Source organism: Rosa chinensis, chromosome 1 (genome assembly GCF_002994745.2).
Source record: "Rosa chinensis cultivar Old Blush chromosome 1, RchiOBHm-V2, whole genome shotgun sequence".
Taxonomy (NCBI): domain Eukaryota; kingdom Viridiplantae; phylum Streptophyta; class Magnoliopsida; order Rosales; family Rosaceae; genus Rosa; species Rosa chinensis.
Window position 1 is genome coordinate 40966274 of NC_037088.1, and position 23179 is coordinate 40989452.

Consider the following 23179-nt stretch of genomic DNA (forward strand, 5'->3'; position numbering starts at 1 on the left):
TAAGCTAGGGGGTGTATTGTATTTGGATTTGTGCAGACTTTTTTTAAATGACAGACTTTTTGAAAAGTTCACAGATTCTTTAAAAAGTTGATAAACTGTTATGGATTTCTTAAAACCATTGATTTTAGCAACAGACTTTTATTGATTCATGAAAATCTATATACTTTATTATGAATGACTTCTACAGATTTCCTAGGATGTACAAATATAAAAACAAAAAACAAAAAACAAAAAACAAAAAACAAAAAACAAAGCAAATGCAGCCCAAAGACAGTAATAACTCGTTGCCTCCTTAATGCTCAAGTATCTTCTAATAGAAATTGACTCAAATGAATGATTGTTAGTCTGTCTAGCGAGTTTGTTCTCATTTCTAATCTCCCAACAACATAAATATACAATATAGATCACTTGATGTTTATGGTTAATTATTCTTATCAATTTTGTTTTTGCCGATTAACACATATTATAGCAATATTGGTCAATGTCTTGATCTATAATCAATCAATTGAAATTCAATTGTTTAACTTTTCTTTGAACCATAATATAAATTCAAATTAATGAGAATAATTAATTAATAAGAAAAAATTTAGTATGCCATAGTAACACTGTTCAAGGTCTTAGGGGTAGACCACTATATTTGGGTATTAGGGTTTCATAAATCATTTTTATTGTTATTAGGGTTCGAAGTATCACAATTGAGAAAAAAAAAAAATCACATTCAACAACTATAATGAACATGTTGGGTATCAAAAAACGTTGATATCATAAAAGATTAGAGAAAAGACAAAAAATTAAAGAAAGATAGATGATGAAGGACCAACTTCTTCATGCATAGAGAGAAACTTTGATAGACTTTTTCAAATCTTTGGTCTAGAGGCTAGAAAATTATTGGAGTTTGGTATGTATAGTTAACACTACAAAGTCCATGATTATCCATGATTTTCTAATTCCATAAGTATGAATGATATTTTGAATACCTCTGTACTTTTATTCATTTTTAAAAATCCTAATTGAATACCCCTAGATTTTGGTGGAATTCATGAACTCTTTAAAAATCCTAATTGAATACCTCAAGACTTTCATGGACTGCTAAAAGTCTATATTGAATACACCCAGACTTTTAAATTCTATAGATTTCTTTAAAAGTTCTACTAATTCCATATACGATACACCCCCCTTAGTGATAAAAAATTCTGGTCCCAACTTGGGCAAGTTATAAATAGGAAAAAAAATAAAAATAAATAAACCCTTCAAAAAAAATAAAAAAGGAAAAAAAATCCTCATTTTAACGAGTCATTATATTTTTCGGTCCTGTTTTAAAATTGGGTTTTTGTCCATTTACCCCATTTTTAAAGATTTTTTTCTCACTTACTCCATTAAGTTTTTTTAATTCCCTCTTACCCAAAACACTCTAAGGAGTTATTCCTTAATACCCCATTAAGATTTTTTTTTTGTTTTTATTTTTTTTTAATACCATTTTACCCTCACCTTTGTTACCTAGAGAGAGAGAAACCATAGGGGACTTCGCCGGAACCCGGTCACCGGCCACAGGAATCCGGCCAACTTTCGCCAAATTCCGGTCACAGGATTTTGGTCACCGGCCGCCGCCCATAGGATTTTTCTGAAAACCTCACCGAAAAGGTTTATTGCCCGCAATAGACGTCTATTGCCCTCCAATAGAGGGGCAATAGAGGTCTATTGCCCCCCAATGGACGTGTATTGCCTCAATAAAGAGGTATTGAGGCAATAGAGGTCTACTGCCCCCCAATAGACGTCTATTGGCCCTCTATTGGGGGGGGGGGGCAATAGACGTTTCAATTACCGAAATGAGAACTAATCTTCTTAAAATTAGACAAATAAAACTTTGATTAAACAAAAAAAAAGAGGAAATTACATCAATTCAAAACGTATATTGCCCCTCAATAGACGTCTATTGCCCCCAAATAGACGCCTATTGCTCCCCAGTAGAACTTTTAGTAGCCAAAATAGGAACTAATATTTCTAAAATTAGACAAATAAAACTTTTATTAAAGAAAAAAATGAAGAGATTATATCAATTTTAAAACGTCTATTGCCCTTCAATAGACGTCTATTGCCCCCCAATAGACGTTCAAAACTACTTCTGTCCCATTACTTCAAAAAAAAAAAAAGAAGAAGAAGAAGAAGAAAACATTTGGTAGAGTAACCACGTAGAGTAACGTCCTTGTAAATCAAGCTACCCCATTCTGCATCAAATCGAAACATCTGGTACCCACCTTCACTAGCATCCCAAGACAGACGAAGTGTACGTAAGGTGCCTGACATTGACGGATAACTTATCTGGCATTGTTTCACAGTGGTAAATCAAGTAAAACTGACCCAGCAAAATAAGAGGTTATACTCCTCCGGCGAGATAGAACCAACCGGTGGCGAGAGAGTTGCGTTGAGCGGTCAGACGACGACGTCGAGGCTGCTACGAACTGCGAACTTGGAGCTAGTGGGATTCTGTCCTTGATGTTGACTCTGGTCAGTCGGCGTCCTCCGCCATGGGCCAGACAAGAAACTTCTCTCGATCAGACCCGACCCGGAGATCCCCTCTCCGAACCTGAATTGATCAGAGTTTGACGACTCGAAAGCCTTGAGTACGCCGGAGCCACGGTGCTTGAACTTCCTCTGCCGGTGAAACCTTCTCTGCTGCCTTTGCCGTACAATGGATTAAATTGAGCGTCAGAATAATGCTTGGCTTAGCCGTCCCAGTCCTTCACCGGGGAGAGAGAGAGAGAGAGAGAGCAGATCGGAGAATGGAGGATGAGAGAGAGTGCTGCAGATAGGGGAGAGAGGAGAGAGAGAGAGAGAGAGAGAAAAATGGCCACATGTAATTAATTAATGGGCAAAATACTGTTTAGTCCCTGTAGTTATAGGGTTTCAACATTTCAGTCTCTGACGTTTCAATTTCACCTAAAAGCTCCCTAAACTCTTAAATTTCACTCAATTGGTCATTGCTGTCAACTTTCCGTAAAAAACTATGTCATTTTGTTGACGTGGCACTCCTTCTACAGTAAAATGACTATTTTACCCTCACTGACCAATTTTTTTTTTTTGTTCTTTTTTTTTTACTCTCTTTTCATTTATTTTTTACTCTCTTTTCTCTCTCTTTTTTTTTAACTCTCTTTTTTTTCTATTTGTCCTCTCTCTTTTTTTTTTTTTTAACTCTCTTTTCTCTATTTTTTTAAAATTTGTTCTCTTTTTTTTTCCTACTATTTTTGTTAACTCTTTTTTCAAAACTTTCTTTTCTCTCTCTTTCTTTTTTTGGTTTTCTCTTTTTTTTTTGCCTACACTTTTTTTTTAAACTCTCCTTTCTCTCTCTCTCTCTCTTTTTTAACTCTCTTTTCTCTTTCTTTTTTTTTACCTCTTTTTTATTTTTTATTTTTTTTTTAACTCTCTTTTCTCTCTCTCTTTTTTTTTACCTACTCTCTTTTCTTTTAACCTCTTCTTTTTCCCCTCTCTCATCTCCATCCTCGTCTTCACTGCAAACCCAAGCTAAGAGCGCAGACTATTGTGATCTTCCCGCTACCATCTCGCAAGCCAAAACCTTGCCGGCCCACCACCGTTGGCATGCCTGCCGCTCCGAGCAGGTGCTGGCCATTCCACCATCCATCCATCATCTCCGTCATGCCAGCAAGCACCACCACCCCTCCTAATCACCCTTTTTTAAAGTTGTTTTAATATTTTATTAATATCTTATGAGGTATCATGATATAAATTTAATATTACTATAAAAATTTTAAAACATTTGAAATTAATAAACGGGTCGAATTAGCAGATCGGGTATCCGTTAATCTAGCGGATACGGATTTGGATCGAGCTATCAATGATCCACTGGGTTAACCAAGCGGGTTTGGATTCAATTTTTTTTTAAGTAAACGGATTTGGATTTAGGTCGATCCGATCCAAATCCGGTCCATTTACAGGTCTACAGAAGAGGAGAGAGGTGGAAGAGGTAAAAAGAAAAGGGAAAGAAATATAATAAAAAAAAAAAAAAGAAAGTTTAGAAAAAAGAGTTAACAAAAATAGTAGGGAAAAAAAAAGAGAGAACAAATTAAAAAATTGAGAAAAAAGAGTTAAAAAAAAGAGAGAACAAATTTTAAAAATAGAGAAAAGAAAGTTAAAAAAAAAAAAAAAAAAGAGAAAATAGAGTAAAAAAAAAAAAGAACAAAAAAAAAAGAATTTTTTTTTTGCTCAGTGAGGGCAAAATAGTCATTTTACTGTAGAAGGAGTGTCACGTCAGCAAGATGACGGAGTTTTTGACGGAAAGTTGACCACAATGACCAATTGGGTGAAATTTAAGAGTTTAGGGAGTTTTTCGGTGAAATTGAAACGTCAGGAACTGAAACGTTGAGACCCTATAACTACAAGGACTAAACAGTATTTTGCCCTTAATTAATTAAGTTAAGGGCAAAACTGTCATTTTTCTTTAAACAGGGTGAATGGGAACAAAAATCTGTTGTTGGAGTAAGTGGGATAGTTTTTGTTAATTTTGGTGCCTTTGGTCAAGGACCCTTTAAAATTTGTTTTCTTTAATAATATTTGTTATAGATAGATGACCTTATTTGCATGTATGTTATATATGTTAAACTAGGTTATGCATTATGATTTATAGCAAACTACTTACAAGTGTCTTTTTTAAACATAAGGGCTAATTGTTGTTTAGTATCCTGTGATTTGAGTCCAACATCAATTCAGTCTCTCGACTTTTAATTTCATCAAAAACACCCCTGCATTATCAAATCTCATCTAATAGGTCTTCCGTCAATAAATATGTCAATTGGAGCCGTTAACTCACTGACGAGGCATGCCATTTCAGATCATGTGGGCCCCACCTATCAAGCAAAATTCCAAAATTGCCCCTGCCTGTCTCCCAGCTCCAGATGAACTTGGCTTGTCCCTGCCCTTGCCCAGGCCCAGGTCATAGAGAGAGAACCACCACCTCTTCTGCAATGGCCGCCCCTCGATCTCCGACCTCCAGCTATCCCAAGACACCAGACGTTCTCTACGCCTCCACCTCCAGTCTCACACCATCAAACCCAGTTCACCAATAACATTAAACACCAAAATAAACAAAAAAAGGCAAAAAAATTTCACCAGAATTGACCACCCAGAATCAAATTGACAAAAAAGACAAAAAATCTTCTTCTTCCTTCCAAATAAACCAGTCCTTGATTGCTTCTTTGCTCTGTTTCTTCGTCCCCTCTCGCTTCACGACTCCTTTCCAATTCCATCAAAACCCGATCATCTTCAACTCCCAAAACCCGAGCCCGGTTCACTTGGAAAACCCGCCTCTGGTTTGATTTTGGGCGAAATGGCAATGCTTCTGGACGAGATCGTGCAATCGCTGGAGCTCTGGTTGAAGCTGATCAGGAAGCCCCAGCCTTACGTCGACTCGAATCTCGACCAGGTTCTACTGGTGCTCGGCATCGCCGGCTCGGTCTTGAACGCCGGCTCAATGGTCAACTTACTCTCCCCGGCGCCGCCCTCGTCCTCCTCCCTCCTGCCGCACTAGATCTCACCCCTCCAACCACACCACCAGGCTCACCTCGTACTTCCTCATATTCAGCGGTGGCCATGGCTGCCACTTCATCATCTTCACCACCATTCTGATTCAATTGAATCAAATCAGAAAAAGCCAACCCAAATTTTGTCTGAAGATTTGGTTTTGATTTGAGAAGAAGGCCGTTATTTGGGTATTTAGAGAGAGAGAGAGAGAGAGAGAGAGAGAGAGAGAGCGTGTGGGTGTGGGTGTGGGAGCTGGGAGAGAGGAGGGGCAATTTTGGAATTTTTCCTGATAGGTGGGGCCCACATGATCTGACATGGCATGCCTCATCAGCGAGTTAACGGCTCCAATTGACGGAATGACCTATTAGATGAGATTTGATAATGCAGGGAAGTTTTTGATGAAATTGAAAGTCGAGGGACTGAATCGATGTTGGACTCAAACCACAGGGTACTAAACAGTAATTAGCCCTAAACATAATTATATTACCAATTACTACTACAAAAATTGAATCAGACGACGGTGAAAAACTGTCGTCTGATATGGAGGCTAAATGTCGTATATCGAGGCGCTGTCTGATGAAGGTAGATTGTAGGGAACCGTTGTGTGTAGGGCTCGGCAGCATGCCAACAGCCTGCCGGTAGCCTTTCGACAGCATTAGCTGTGTGTGACTGTTCTTCAGATAACGGGCGACTTTAGAAACTATTGTGTGATTACGATTCAAAGGTCGCTTTATTTTATGGCCGTTGTGTGAGTTTTATTCACACAACTGTTTTTTCATAACATCTATTATCTGTTTTGAGTTCATACGACATTTTGTCGTAGAGAATTGGAAAAATGTATTGTATTCATCTCACCATGAGGTTTATATAGGGTTACATCATGTATACAAAAGGCAATACATAATAGCTATACTAATTAATCGCACATTACAAGTATGTCAATCACATACATTACGAGTCTGTCAATTGCATACATTAAGCAATACCTATTGCATGAATAGTCATTATCATTTACAACACTCCCCCTTGGATATTCCATGTCAATAGTGTTGCCTCTGCTATGCGCTACTAAGTTGCCTCGTCAAAAACCTTGCCAAGTAATAAAAACCCTGTGGAAAAAAACAACCTTGGTCGAAGGAGAAAAAGAGCACAACGCGCGTGAATGTAGAGTAGTCGACATCCTTCAACACTCCCCCTTGTGCTGCTCAAACTCGGTGATGACGCTTTGATCGTTGCCTCACTAAAAACCTTGCCAGGTAACAAAAACCCTGTGGGACAAAAATAACTCTGGTCGAAGGGCAAAAAGAGCACAACACGTCCTTCACTCTTCGAGATCGAACATGTAGACATCATACCTCCCCCTGATGTCAAGGTCTCCTCCTGATTTCTACAATTATAGGAGTTCGGATAACTTTCTTAATCCGATGTTCTTCACATGTTTCTCGAAGGTGGATTTAGGTAACGACTTGGTAAACAAGTCCGCTACATTATCCTCTGAACGGATTTGATTCACTTCAATATTTAGAAGTGTTTGTTGTTGCTGATTGTAAAAGAACTTAGGCGATATATACTTGGTGTTGTCGCCCTTTATGAAACCTAACTTCATTTGCTCAATACAAGCTGCATTATCTTCATAAATGCATGTAGGTTCATCTGTGGTAGACTTCAAACCACAAGTTCCTCGAATGTGTCTAACTACAAACCTTAGCCATATGCATTCTCGCACGGGTTCATGTAGAGCGATAATCTCTGCATGATTTGAGGAAGTAGCAACAAGGGTCTGCTTTGTAGACCTCCAAGATATCGCAGTGCTTCCCATGGTAAAGACATAACCCGTTTGGGAGCGACCTTTGTGAGGGTCAGAGAGATACCCTACATCAGCAAAACCCATCAAGATATCGTTGTCATTTTGATGGAAGGGAGGAGGAGCACGGAAGGTGGCGTTTTGCATTGTGGAGTCCGATCCCACACTTCCGTTATTTCTTTTCTCTCTGTAGGGATAGAACAAGCCCATATCAATCGTACCTCTTAAGTATCGAAAGATTGTCTTTATGCCAATCCAATGGCGGCGTGTTGGCGCAGAATTGTGTTATGCTAACAAGTTCACTGCGAATAAGATGTCCGGTCTTGTGCATTGAGCTAAGTACAATAATTTGCACTTAGATAGGGCACTTCAGCCTCTAATAAGTCTTCGCCCTCATCCCTTGGATGAAACGGATCTTTATCAAGCTCAAGACTATGACCGATCATGGGAGTACTCACAGACTTTGCTTTATCTTCATTAAAGCGCCTTAATAATTTTTGAGTATATGCTGACTGATGGATCATAATCCCATCACTACGGTGCTCGAGTTCTAGTCCGAGGTAAAACCGTGTTTTCCCAAGAGCTTTCATCTCAAATTCGGATTTCAAGTACTTAGCAGTTTCCTTGAACTCATCTAAAGTTCCAATTAGGTTCATGTCATCGACATAAACTACTACAATTGCAAATCCGAAACTTGTCCTCTTTATAAACACGCATGGGCATATTTCATTGTTGACATATCCCTTCCCAATCAAGTAGTCACTTAGACGGTTATACCATATCCATCCGGATTGTTTCAATCCATATAGTGAGCGTCTCAATCTTATTGAAAACGCGCTCCGTGGTTTACAGCCACTTGACTTGGGTAATTGAAGTCCATCTGGAACCTTCATATATATATATATATATATATATAAATCTAGATCCTCATAGAGATATGCTGTAACCACATCCATAAGCTGCATGTCAAGGTTTTCGGAAACTACCAAACTGACAAGGTAGCGGAACGTTATAACGTCCATTACAGGAGAATATGTCTCTTCGTAGTCGATTTCAGGGCGTTGTGAGAAACCTTGCGCCATAAGACGGGCTTTGTATCTAACAACCTCATTTTTCTCATTACGCTTTCTAACAAAAATCCATTTATGGCCAACAAGCTTTATACTTGGGGGTGTCAGCGTTATAGGCCCAAACACCTGTCTCTTTGTTAGTGAATCCAATTCAACCTGGATCGCATCTTTCCATTTAGGCCAGTCTGCTTTTCGTTGACATTGTTCAACGGAGCGAGGTTCGATATCATCGTGTTCTATCATTCCTTGAGCAATAGAATATGCAAACACATCATCAAGGATAATAGAATCTCGATTCAACGTCTCATGTACACTAGTGTAATTCATGGAGATCTCCCTATTCCCTGTAATTGGTTCTAACATTGGAGCGTCCCCCAATGATGTCTCTTGGATATAACCATAATCTGGAATATCTTCATGAGACGGGTTATTTATGTCGATGATTAATGGATCTTTCTGTGCCAAACTCACGTTCTTTCTTGGGCGAGAATCCATCGAACCTTTGGGCTCCCACGTTTCCTTGCTGGGAGCCTGGCTTGAGCCACATTGCCATCACTATTAGTGGTGGCGGCGCCATGTCCATGATTTTTAGGGACATCAATCCTTGCAGGCACGTTTGCAGCAGGTATATGTGATCTTGTCACTTTAGCGATATCAGAAAACGCATCAGGCATAGAGTGTGCTACGTTATGAAGATCGAGAATTCTCGGCACTTCAATTTCGAACTGTGCGATTTGGGGATCAAGATGAGATAAAGTGGGGACATACCACGACAATTCCTGTCGTTCCTGTTGAACATTATTGTTCCTATCTCCCTCTAACGATGGGAAGACTGTCTCATCAAAGTGACAATCCGCAAATTTAGCGGTAAATAGATCGCCTGTCAAGGGTTCTAAGTAGCGGATAATGGTTGGAGAGTCATATCCAACATAAATGCCTAATTGTCTTTGAGGACCCATTTTAGTGCGCTGTGGCGGTGCAATTGGCACATAAACTGTACACCCAAATATGCGTAAGTGTGAGACATTAGGCTCATATCTAGTAACCATCTAGGACGCAGAAAAGGGTTGAGTGCCAGTAGGTCTCAGATGAATGATCACAGTTGCATGCAATATTGCATAGCCCCAAGTAGAAACAGGGAGATTGGTGTGCATAACCAATGCTCTATCGACCATTTGAAGTCTTTTAATGGCAGCTTCTGCGAGACCATTTTGGGTGTGAAGATGAGGAACAGGGTGTTCAACCTCAATCCCAATGGACATGCAATAGTCATCAAATGTTTTTGATGTAAACTCTCCAGCATTGTCAAGACGAATTGACTTAATGAGATGATCAGGGTGGTGAGCCCTTAATTTAATGATTTGTGATAGGAGTTTAGCAAATGCAGCATTTCTTGTGGACAATAAGATGACATGTGACCATTGTGTCGATGCATCAACCAACACCATAAAATATCTAAATGGTCCGCAAGTTGGTTGAATAGGTCCACAAATATCACCTTGGATTCTTTGTAAGAATGGAATATTTTCCTTAGTGTCCTTTGCATAGGATGGTCTCGATCCTAATTTTGCTAAAGAGCAGGCTTTGCAAAACGAAATATGGGCTTTAGAAGCAACCAAGGAAGTGTCCGGATGAGCCACGAAGTCACAGTTAACTTTAGAAGTAGAAAAAGGAACCAAGGAGGTATTGGTGGCGTCAATACCACTTTTGGGCTGCAGGGGGTAGGCGGCACCAGCCCTACCTTGGATCGAATTTTTGTTCTGATTTCTTTTCGTTTTGAAAAATGGATGTCCGTGTGAAGTCTTTAATAAACGGATCATCATATCACGACTTGGGTGTCCCAAACGGTCATGCCAAAGCCTATATGTGTTAGAATCCCATAAGTCATCTCTCATGACATGGTTGGATTCAATAATTCGAATAGTGGTTGCATACAACCCACTAGAGCGACACATAAGTTTCTCTAATACTCGTTTATGTCCGTAGTCATTAGAGGTGATGCAAAGGAACTCTTGTCCATTCTCACAATGTGTTTCCACATGAAAACCATTGGCTCTTATATCTTTAAAACTCAATAGGGTTCTTCCAGCCCTAGGAGCATATAGCGCTTCGGTGACATTAATACTTGTGCCATTTGGCAACATAAATTGAGTTGGTCCTCGACCATGAATCAATTGTGATGGTCTAGCCATCGTTGTCACAGAAGATCGACTAGGCATCATACATAGAAATAGTTGCCTATGTCGCAATATAGTATGTGTGGTGCCACTATCAACAAGGCATTCCAACTCTCCAGGAAACATACTGAAAAATAATAAAGTTCGGAATTAAAACATGTCCATGACATCGAATAATAATACGATACTTTATTAATAAAGATAGCCAATGATTACATAAAAGGTCCCAAAAAGTCTAATCCAAAATAAAATCAAACTAAGACACATTGTAGTCACTCTATCCGTTTGGTAACTCCAATCAAATATGACCAGGAAAGTAGAGAGAGATGTTGGTGGAGCGAGGCTCTCTTAAGTACCATTAATCTCAATGACTTTCCTAGACATCATATTTCATTGGGTGTACCACATAAGAAAGAGTTTAATACAATTGTCATTTATTGACTAAGGCATATTGCCATTACAAAAATTCTTGGAAAATAAAAGGACTATTTGACTTGATATACATTTACACAAGCGTACGTATCATTGTCAAGATAGGGAAATATTATGCCCAAAGTATATCGTACCACGGGGATTAGTGGCTAACCCACAATCCTTCGGTAATCGGAAATAAAGACACTTAGCAAACAAAGAAAATAAATAAAAATGTTAATCTAAGGCACCAAGCCTAAGCAATGCTCGGCTTTGATTTTCACTAAAGCCTAATCAAAACTAAGAACCTAGTGGTGGATATGCACAAATGAGTGGAAGAGTTCAAAATTTGGGAGTTGATTTCAACTTAACAAAAAGATAATGAATGTAAAGCAATAAAAATAAAAATGAAATGTAAACAATAAAAATGAGAATGTTGGGTGCTAGGGAGGTTCCTTCACCCAATCTCATGTGTCAGAAGCTAATCTAATGTAGATGCATATTTCCTATTTTGGCGGTAGTCGTATCCAAGACGGTTCAAGGCTCAAGGCTCAAGGACCGAAATTCCCTTTCATGGTATTCCTACTCCGGTTCAAGGGTCGTAGGAACTCACTTGACATGAATTAGAGCAGGTTTAAGGGTCACTAATTCACATCAAGAGGCGTAGAGATCGAGGAATTACGAGGAGAGAAAGTCCTTGGCTCTTCAATTTCTTGACTATCACAAAGTATTGAAGGACTCTCTTCCTCCTTGGGAACATCGACCTCAATGAATAAAGGATTATGGTATATGACTTGAAGCTCCGCATCCTCCTCGATGAATAAGGGATTATGGTGTATAATTTCAAGCTCCGCATCCTCCTCACTAGACAAATCATCTTCCTCTTCGGAATCATCTTCAAGCATTTCCCCTCCATTAGGAAGCTTAGATTTCCAATATTGTACCCATTCCTCCGAAGTGTAGTCTCTTACTCCACTTGCATTGGAACTTTCATAACCAAGCTCACTTTCTTGTACATCAACATCACTATCATCATTTTCAACTTGCATAAAGGACTTTTGCTGAAGATGCTCGATATACACTTCTTCTCTTGAAATAGGCTCCACTTGGTCAAAGAAAGATTCATGGTCATAAATGGTGAAGGGTGGCTCTTGTGCAAGACTTGCCTCAAGTTGCTCATTTGAATGTATAAGCATTTCTTGAGAAGCTTGCAATCAAGCTTGGGACGCTTGCAATTGAGCTAGCAATTCTTCAAGAGAAGGCTTCCTAGACTCATACACTTGCTCATGAGGATATGCTTTGGGAACCATGGTCTTTTGTGAAATCCTAGCTTGAGAGGCATATAAAAGATCTTGGGAGGCTTGCAATTGAGCTAGTAGTCCTTCAACGAATTTCTTCCTAGGCTCATAAGCTTCATTTTGTGGATATGCGTCAGGTACAAATGTCTCTTGATATATGTACTCATGCTCTTGCATAAAATTTGGGCATTCAAATCTCATAGAGCACTCAAAACGTGAATGCCACGGAGAATTACACAAAGCACAAGTTTCATTGCAAGAGGACATAGAACCCACCGCATGAGAATTCCACTCTTGATGACCACCACCATAGAAACTTTCTTGCTCATATCCCCATGGGTTTTCCCATCCATAGCTCCATTGATCCATAACTCAATATAATAAGAAATAAGCACCTATGAGTTCCCAAAAGTAAGATTAGTAACCAAAATTTACAAAGAAAATAGAAAAATAAGCTCACAAAACAGAAATAACTAAATTAAAATAACAACAATTTTTTTTTTTTAATAACAAAGAAACAAAAATATGCCAAAGTGACCTAGAACCGATTTACCAAGGGATTAAAGCTATTAAACCCTAATCCCCGGCAACGGCGCCATTGACTTGATACACATTTACGCAAGTGTACGTATCATTGTCAAGATAGGGAAATATTATGCCCAAAGTTTATTGTACCACGGGGATTAGTGGATAACCCACAATCCTTCGGTAATCGGAAATAAAGACACTTAGCAAACAAAGAAAATAAATAAAAATGTTAATCTAAGGCACTAAGCCTTAGAAATGCTCGGCTTTGATTTTCACTAAAACCTAATCAAAACTAAGAACCTAGTGGTAGATATGCACAAATGAGTGGAAGAGTTCAATATATGGGAGTTGATTTCAACTTAACAAAAAGATAATGAATGTAAAGCAATAAAAATAAAAATGAAATGTAAACAATAAAAATGAGAATGTTGGGTGCTAGGGAGGTTCCTTCACCCAATCTCATGTGTCAGAAGCTAATCTAATGTAGATGCATATTTCCTATTTTGGCGGTAGTCGTATCCAAAGCGGTTCAAGGCTCAAGGACCGAAATTCCCTTTCATGGTATTCCTACTCCGGTTCAAGGGTCGTAGGAACTCACTTGACATGAATTAGAGCCGGTTCAAGGGTCACTAATTCACATCAAGAGGCGTAGAGATCGAGGAATTAGACTACTAAGCGACCCGCCCGCGCAATCATGCAACGGATGTAAATCACCATGCTTATAACCCCTCGAATACGAAATTGAAGGTTTCTAGCTTAGGAATTAGAGGGGGTCAAGTCTCTAACTCCGTCCTAGACATGCTCAAAATACACACCCTAGAGTTGACTAGGCTCTTAGACATGCATTTTAACCCAACAAAAGTAGATATAAACATCCATCATATGAAAATTGCATCATTACATTAAATTAAACATCTTTTACACAAAATTTGAGCTAGGGCACACAACCCTACCCCCCAACAAGAAAATTACTCACTACCCATAATTATGAACATCAAAGATACAAAATTCAAAGAGAAAAGAGTATAGAAGTATAGGAGAAAATAAGAATAGTCACAATTAGCTAAAAAGCTAGCATGACTAGTCTTAATTTACAACTCCCACAATTACCCAAGTCTTGAATCTTGAAGAGGAGAAATCTTTGATGAATCCTTGAAGTTTTGGGAGAGTAAATCCTTCAAATCCCTAAAATAAAACTACAGAAAATTGATAGGAGTCTTTTAATGCGACGTTTTAATAATTATTTCCCCGTATTTTTCTTAGTTATTTCCTTTACTTAATCATTTTTAATTTAGTTTCTATTTTTTAGGTCTCATGGAGAAAATGGAGCAGAAATGAGCTGAAATGAAGAAATTGAGCTATCCTGGTCCAACGTGGAATCCCAGTCAACGTAGGAATCCTGATGAGGCTAGGAAACCTGAAGGCATTAGGAGACCACATGGCTTGAAGATGACGTTGGAGATATTTTGGGAGAAGAAATCTTTAATTGTCGTGAATTATCAAGAGAAGATTATGGAGACAACGTGAAAATCAAGGGAGAGTCATAAGAAGATTACGTTGGAGATATTATTGGGGAATTACATCTGATTTTGCCATGGGAAATTATGGAGTTAATGTCAAAAATCAAGAGAGGATCAAGGATAATGATGCCATGAAAATCAAGGATATTATTGGGAAACCTCATGATCCGTCCAGCATTGACTTTAGTGCGGTATTGCTTTGATACCACAATAGCTGAAACAGGGAAGGTGGAGAGAGTTTTCTCAATTAGCTCTTGCTCTGTGACAGGTTGTCCACAAAACCTCAACATGGGCTGTAGGAGAAGAGCTTCTGAATTATATTCAGCAACAGACTTGAAATCAGCAAAGCGCAGATTGTTCCATTGAACCTTCAAGTCAGGGAGGAGGGAATCTTGGAAATTGCCAAAGCGCTCTTCTAGCTCTACCCATAGCTCTCTTGCATCCTTGATCGACATATACTCCAATCTGAGTACCTTGTCCATATAGCGTCGCATCAAGATAACTGCTTGAGCATGCTTTGTAGGTGTTCGCATGAACACACGATCTGGGTTAGGTGCTTGGATTATAGGTAATATTCATCGGTTACCCAACTGTGGTAATCTGAGTCTATTGAGTCAAGCATGGGAAAGTCGAGTCTAGGTTCATTCGACATCCTGAAAATAAGAAGAGAAGATATATTAGTTTCGAAGATAAACTTCCACGAAAACTAAAATAATAAGATTTCCGAGCTATGCTACCAAGAAAACAATTTCCAAGAATCTCTTTTGGATTAAACCAAACAATAATGTTTTAATATGGTCACAATTTGATGCTTACGGATGCTCTTAGTCCGAGCATTATGAACACTCTTAGTTCATACGAAGAGTCTTAGTTCGTTAAGCGTGAATCCCCACAATTCCGCTTTATTAAATAATCGAACCCATGTTCGTATATTGAAAATCTTGCAGAAAATAAAGGAATTTAAAAGACAAGAAAGCATGAACTTTAATCTTTAAAAGTTGTTGAAATTCGGAGCAGATTCGCTTATGTACAGCTCCCACTTCGAATGGTGTACAGATCTCAAAATGACTCCAATAGGACTGAAATTTGGAGGTCAGATAGAAGAGGCAGAGACAAACAACTTTGATGAAGGAAGGATTTTGATCTGAGGTCCCGATAAAGACGTTTCGGGGAGTGCAAACAGGCTGATCTGCACAGGAACGAGCGTGCTGTTATGCTACAGGGGCAGCAGGCATGCGACAATGCTGCAGGGGCAGTAGGAGGCACACGGGTGCTCAAGGGCTGCAGGAGCAGCGCACGGTATGGCTAGCAAGGGCTAGGAGCTTGCGGCAGTTTTTGGTGAAAGAAATTTCGGGTGTTAGAGTTTTTTTTTCCTGGCTAGGGCTTGGGTTAGAGTATTATGCTGATAACATGTTGTAGAGAATTGGAAAAATGTATTGTATTCATTTCACCATGAGGTTTATATAGGGTACATCATGTATACAAAAGGCAGTACATAATAGCTATACTAATCAACCGCACATTACAAGTATGTCAATCGCATACATTATGAGTGTGTCAATCGCATACATTACGAATGTGTTAATCACATACATTAGGAGTCTGTCAATCGCATACATTAAGCAATACATAGTGCATGAATAGTAATTATCATTCACTACACATTTGTTATTTTCATATTATTGTGAATATTGTGTACATACTGCAGTTTTTTGTGTGGTTATTGTTGTCCTAATAGAATGATTTAATGCATTATATTTGCTGGATGTGAAATCAAAAATGACCAAATTAACAGTAACTGATCAATATATATATATATATATATATATATATATATATATATATATAGAATAAATTGTTATAATCCACATCATGCACTAAAATGGATTGTGCAAAGATAATCTTTTGTCCAAAAAAGGAGTACATCTAATAGTACTCTCCTAGCAAAATACATCGAGAAATTTACTTAAGAGTGTCTAGCTTTGCAAGCTTTGCTACTCTCATGGCCTCATTGGAGTCTAAGGAGCTTGAGGTTTGAGGAGCTCCACAGTCTCAATATCTTCTGGAGTTTCTTCAAAAGCATCAGCACTAATATAGGAGGGTCATTTGTACATTTGTCTTCTCTGTCTCTGTCAACTTTGGCTGTTTTCTATATCATACAGTGGCCGGGTACTTTACAGCTCCTTAATATAGTCAGTTGTTCATTGCTTGCTACAGTCACCTCCTTAATATAATCACAGTGTGTTCATTGCCTGATATAGTCAGTTGGAACCAAGAACCAAATCAATTTAATAACACAAATTCACACAAAAATGAGAAGAATGTTAGCAATTAGAGAGAACACCATGAAAACGTAAACAAGCTGAGAAGTGGGTCAGAAGGTGTATAAACCATGTAATGCGCACCATCCTGCAGTAAAGAACCATAAATTAACCATCAACACAACAATGGTTAAGTACTTGCAACATATACAACATTACAACTTCTTGTACTTGATCTCATGAAATGAAATTTTAAAACTGTTTACATTCAATTGATCCACTCCAAAAGGTACTAAACCAAAAGAATGTATACTGGAGACTCTGCAGTAACATGTAAGTGAAAAAGGAGATGGGAAGTTCTATTTCTCCAGACTAGAAGAAAATAACCTTAAATCAAGATCACTTTATTAAGCAGTGAATAACCTCTCCTAAAATGACAACACCTCAGGTTTGAATAGACTTTGTTTAGTGACTTTGTTATACTTACATAATATATTTCCAAGTCCACACACATTTCTTTCTCTTTACTATTATCATCCATCTTTAACCGTTTGACCTCATGACTAAGGACAAATATATAATATGAAAATTCATATATTGTTGAGACTCACCAGCAGTGTCAATCATATCATCTACCATCACAGAAACTTTTCCTTTTACATCGCCAATCAAGTTCATCACCTGCGAAGGTAAATATTAAATGTGCAACAAATCTTTGCTTGCCATTTTTCTAAACTAGTACTCAGACAAAAAAGAATATTCAAGATTTCTATCAGCTAGTAACATTACTGTGACCATAATGTTGAGACCCATGTTGATATGCAGCTGCCCCCAACAGTCCTAACATAATATAATCCCAAAGAAACTAATACGTAGTACAAATTGGAAGAGTAATGAAAGGCATTAACACTGCCGAAACTATTTCTAAGAGGATGGATTAAAATTTGTGGAAAGACAAGGCATTAACAGAGACATGTGAAAATTGGTTTGACATTGACATAAAACTTCTTGATATCACTAGCTAGCTGACCTTTCAAACTCATTATTAACTGTCATAAAACTTCCCAATTTAATAGTTACCAATAGTTTAACAATATCCAAGTTACTTTGTCTATGTTCTATGGAATTGTAAAGTTAGTCAATTCTTTAGTTTTTTTCATATGGATCTCTACATGAAACAGAAACAAACATATAAGAAAGAATCAGACCAAATAACAAAACATTACAAGTATGCAACCTTTCTCCCTTATTCTGAAATTTCTTGTTCTGGCACTTGTAGTAGCTGTATAGCCTTGGCCATAAGAATCACAAATAGAAAAAAAGGGAAAAATTATAATCAGTACCATAAGAATCTTCCAGCATATCTGGTGATAAATTTATCTTTTCCTCATCACTGGTTCCACCACTTCCACATGTGATTTGTAGAGTTCAGTACATTTGCTAGCTAGTACTCACAGAGAGATTGCAAATTACGACCACCAAAAGAAAAAGATGGATAGGAACTTACCTAGTACGTTTCCTTCAAGTAGCAAGCAGCAAGCAGTGAAAATATACAGGACCTCCGCTTTGATATGCACCACTAAAACCAAAATTTAGTATGGCCGGCCATTTATATGCTCCACACTGCACTACTAAAACCAAAATTTAGTATTAAACTCACATTCACATTTGTGTACTGTGGTAACCAAAGTGAAAGAAATAAATACGAGATTTATTTTTCTACACTCAAGGAGCACAACTTGTAACATCCGTTGTTGAATTCATGTTAAGCTTCATAAACTAAATTTCACTGTACGTATGGCAATTAGTAAGTCTCTTGATGAACAAACAATACCAAAAACAGATTTCTACATCAGAAATAATGTATGATCAATGTATCTAACTAGGTAGTAAATGAAACACTAGATGATTGGCAACTTCTATATATTTTCCAAGACATTTCAGTCTTTAGTGTCTAGAACTAACACACAAACAGAATCTTCTCCACCCCACAATAACTCATATCATTTCTTGTTTTGTGATCATAAACAACATTCAATGCGTTCAACTGGCAAATCATTGTCAAATGAGGCCAGTCCATATGGTGCATGCTATAATGGAAAGATGAGAAACAATTCCTTAAAGCTCAAGATCAAGTCTTGACAATGTAAACTCTTAAAGAACACAACTTTATCAATAACCCACTAATAAAATGCAGAAGCAGGCATACCCACATTTCGAGAATCCATATACGATAGTTTTGAAGCAATGCTAATAGCATCAAACCGGGAATCAGTGAAAGCCATGAGCTCAAGGTTTCTGGCTTTATAAACTCTCTCCCTGCAATAATCAAATTGAACATTAACATGAGTTTGTTTATGTTACACAACAGAGACAAAGAAACAAAAGTGAAGCGTTGTCTTACAAAAGTTCACTCTCAAATTCAGAAGCAATGCTGAGGAGCCCAGAATTCTTGAACCAAGATAGTAGATGAGGAGTTGTTGCATAGTTTGAGAGCTCTGCAGTCTCCAAGTTGTGATTTTTTTTCTCTGTATCTTTGTTTTGGGCTCGGCTTGAGACCCCCTAAACCCCCATAAACCGGTCTCCATCTGAAATCAGTGAGGTAATCACTACAGTTTATCAACGTAAATATGTAAATCCACGGAATTTCGTTCATAAAAATGTATATAGAGGAAATTTTGTTGGCCAAATATCTACACAAAACCAAAAAATCTACACAGATATGAAATTGCACAAAACCAAAAAATTGATTTGATATGAAATTTCGTTTGGAATGCAGATTTCAGAGAAAAATTAATGAGGAAACAGATAGAGGAGAGAGAAATCAAATGGGTGTTAAGGATTTCATACCTCGGCTCTGAAATCAAATGGGAAGAGCGAGCTCTCGTCGTCCACGTGAGAGAGAGAGAGAGATTGAGTTTGCTTTCTCAAAATTTCTAGGTTTTTACTAGACTTGAGGGGTTTTGAATCAACTCCGAGTTCTGAGTCTTCGCTCCAATAAGCTCACCGGTTCACCAACAGTGCTTCAGAATCTCTGTCTCCAAAGGAATGAGTTATCCGGTCAGTTTCCGCCCAGGTTAACTCGGTTGGAGAGGCTGAATCGACTCGATGATTTTTCCGGTGGAGAGATGAGATTTTGGTTAGAGAGAAGAGTGAGGGTTTGGGAGTAGGTTTTGTCGACAGAGTGAGGGTTTCGGTTTTGGTTTTGGTTTCGGTTTCGGTTTCGGTTTTGGGTGTGTCGAGAGTGAGGCGAGTGTTTGGTTTTGGGTCTGGGTGTGTTGAGAGTGAGGCGAGTCAAAATGAGGCGCTGTCGAGAGAGTTTTGGATTTGGATCTGTTTTGTTATTTTTGTTATATTTTTGCTCAAGTGTTAGGTTTCAAGCTCGGCCCTATTAATTTGGACAAGCACTCATACAACAGATTTTTGTAACAATGTGGTCTGAATGCAGCCATTTTAAATTTGGGATTGTCTCCTATTAATTTGACTTCCCTCCTTGGAGAGTTGGAGGAAAATAGTGGTGGGAAATCTCCCTCCTTTCTATCAAACATATTAATCAGACCGCAGTTTTATTTTTTGTCATCGTATGATTAACACATATGTTGGGGGAAAATTTGGGGTTTGGCACCACATACATGGTGGGAAACTTGCCGCTCAATTTTTTTAGGGTCATACAACAGTTCTGTCCTTAAACATCTTATGAACTAATTCATAATTCCATATCAAACGACGGATTTTATAAAAATGACGTCCAAAAAAATAAAAATCAATCAGACTATGGAAAACTATAATGCGTCGTCTGAGAGACGTCATCTGATTCAATTTTTGTAGTAGTGAATTAAGTCACACCATATATTTTTATTCCTCATAAAACCACCAAAATATAAGAAATATCAATATTTTACAAAAATATCACCACATTTTTACTCCTATTATTTACTAAAGTTACCATTGCATCTAAACAACTATTATCATTAATTTAAAAGCTACCACCGATGCATGAATGTTACCGTCATTCTTAAAAAAAAAAACAAGTGACATTCACGATAATATTTTGAAAAGCTATTGCCTCACATAGAAAAGCTATCACCGACAAATTGAAATGTTACTGTCATTCTCCAAAAAAGCAACTGACATTCACGATAATATTTTGAAAAGCTATTGGCATCTTTCGAAAAGTTATTATCGACGAACCAAAAAGCTAGTTACAGCAAATTACTTATAGTGTTATTTTAATATTTATATTATTAATTATGTCACCATATATTTTTATCTAAGTGTTGACGAAGGACAATAACTTTTTTGAAAAATGATAGTAGCTTTTTGATTCATTGATAGTTGCTTTTAGGTTAGTCGACGATAGGGTTTTTTTTGTTTTTTTTGTAGTAGCTTTTCAATTGATGACAACAGCTGTTTTAACACAGTGAAATTTCCTAAAATAATCAGACCTAAAAATGTGGTGGTGTTTTTGTAAATATTGATATTTCTTCTATTTAAGGGATACTCTTTCTTGCTTCTAATACATTATATATATACTCTCTCTCTCTCTCTCTCTCTCACACACACACACACACACACACACTCGAGAAAGCAGTGGACTAAAGAACGCAGGGGCCACATACCAAAGGTTAGTAAATGCCATGTTTGTAAACAATATCGGCAAAATCATGGAAGTTTACGTGGACAACATGCTGGTAAAAAGCGTCACCGTCGAGGACCACATTAAGAACTTGAGTATTGTCTTCGACATCTTACTCCATTATGGCATGTGAGTCAATCCTGACAACTGTGTATTCGGCGTTTTAGGAGGTAAATTCTTGGGTTTTGTGTTCAGCGAGAAAGGCATCGAGGCAAACCCGAGAAGGTCCAAGCCATCCTCTACATGGCACCACCAAAGACAAGAAACGAGGTCCAATCCCTAACAGGTAAAGTAGTTGCCCTTGCTAGGTTCATATCTCGCCTGACAGACAAATGTGCACTATTCTTCAAGCTACTGAAGACCCAACACACTGAAAAGTTCATTTGGTGGTCAGAACACGAAAAGGCATTCAATGGACTCCGGGACTATCTCGCTTTAGTCCCCGTCCTCTCTAAACCCATCCCGGGAGTGGTCCTCTTCATCTACCTTGCCGTATGGGTATTAGCTGTCAGTTCTGCTCTCGTCATGAGAGAGGATACCAATGAGCTACCAGTGTACTACACAGTGAAAGGCTTCAATGATGCAAAGACCAGATACTCCGATATTGAGAAATCTACCCTCGTACTCCTTACCGCCGCTAGGCGATTAAGACAGTACTTCCAGGCACACACCATCCATGTACTCACCAATCAGCCCCTAAAGTAAGTTCTTTAGAAACCAAAATCTTCTGGCAGATTAGTGAAATGGTCAATTGAGCTTGGCGAGTTCGATATCTAGTACATGCCAAGAACTGCTATTAAGGGACATGCCGTTGCAGACTTCATTGCAAAATTCATTCCCCTGGAAACAGAGGAGCCCCTAAGCGACACAACTGTAGAGCCCACCCCGCTCTAATATGGATAGTGCACGTTGATGGCTCCTCCAATAGCAAGGTTAGCAGAGAAGAAGTCGTAATCGCGGTCATGAATACGAGTACACCTTGAGATTCAACTTCAAAACATCCAACAGTGCCACCGAGTATGAAGCAATGATCGTAGAGGTCCAACTGGCAAAAAAGTTGGGGCCAGGGACTTGCACATTTTTGGCGACTTGCAACTTGTTGTACAACAAATTGGCGATGGCTTCCAGGCTAAGGAGCCTCACTTGTTCAACTACTAATCTCTTGTTACAACCTTACTCAAGTATTGTCTCGCCTTATACAAGATCGAGCTGATACCCAGGGCATAATCGCCAAAATGCAATAGCAGGCACAATCGCCAAACTGGCAATCTCGCCACTCAAAAATGATATTGGGACCCTACAGATAGAGGTACTAACTAAACATACCAAGCATTGACAAGTTGTTCTCTGAGATTCGCGACCGAGGAACAAAGACAACCCTCATGGAAGGACCCATTCATTGACTACCTCTCCAAGGGTATCGAGCTAACTGATAAAGCAATCACTACTAACTTAAGGAGAAAGGCCACCCTAGACATTCTCTGCGAGGACAAACTGTACAGGAAAGGCAAGTCCTTCCCCATTTTAAAGTGCATCTCACTTGAGGACGGATAACGAGTGTTGCTATAGCTACATAGCGGTATCTATGGCAACCAATCGAGAGCCAAAAACTTGGCTTTCAAAGCACTTTAGATAGGGTACAGCTGGCCAACTATCGAGTATGACGCAAAACAAATCGTGAGCGTCTATCTGAAATGCCACAATTTTGCAAACTCACCACTTGCCTACTCGGTACCACTATTGATAGTAATCGCTCCCTGGGCTTACTGCCAGTGGGGTCTGGACTTTAACGGAAATTTTTTCACTGTTCTTGTACAACTGAAGTTCGTCATCGTCGCTGTAGACTAAAACACAAAATGGGTTGAGGCAGAGGCTCTCACCGCTATCATTGTGGCTAAGGTGATCAACTTTCTCTAGAAAAACATCTTCTGCCGCTTTGGAA

The 23179-nt window shown here is 38.5% G+C and overlaps 1 long non-coding RNA gene across 1 annotated transcript; it reads right to left on the reverse strand.

The window, feature by feature from the left end:
- Window positions 1–16303: 16303 nt before the first annotated feature.
- Window positions 16304–19174, reverse strand: LOC121051490. Its single transcript, XR_005805875.1, has 5 exons — window positions 19006–19174; window positions 18815–18920; window positions 18109–18224; window positions 17213–17282; window positions 16304–16749 (listed from the first exon to the last, which is right to left on the reverse strand). It is a non-coding gene; the product is annotated as an uncharacterized LOC121051490 (long non-coding RNA).
- Between the last annotated feature and the right edge of the window lie 4005 nt (window positions 19175–23179).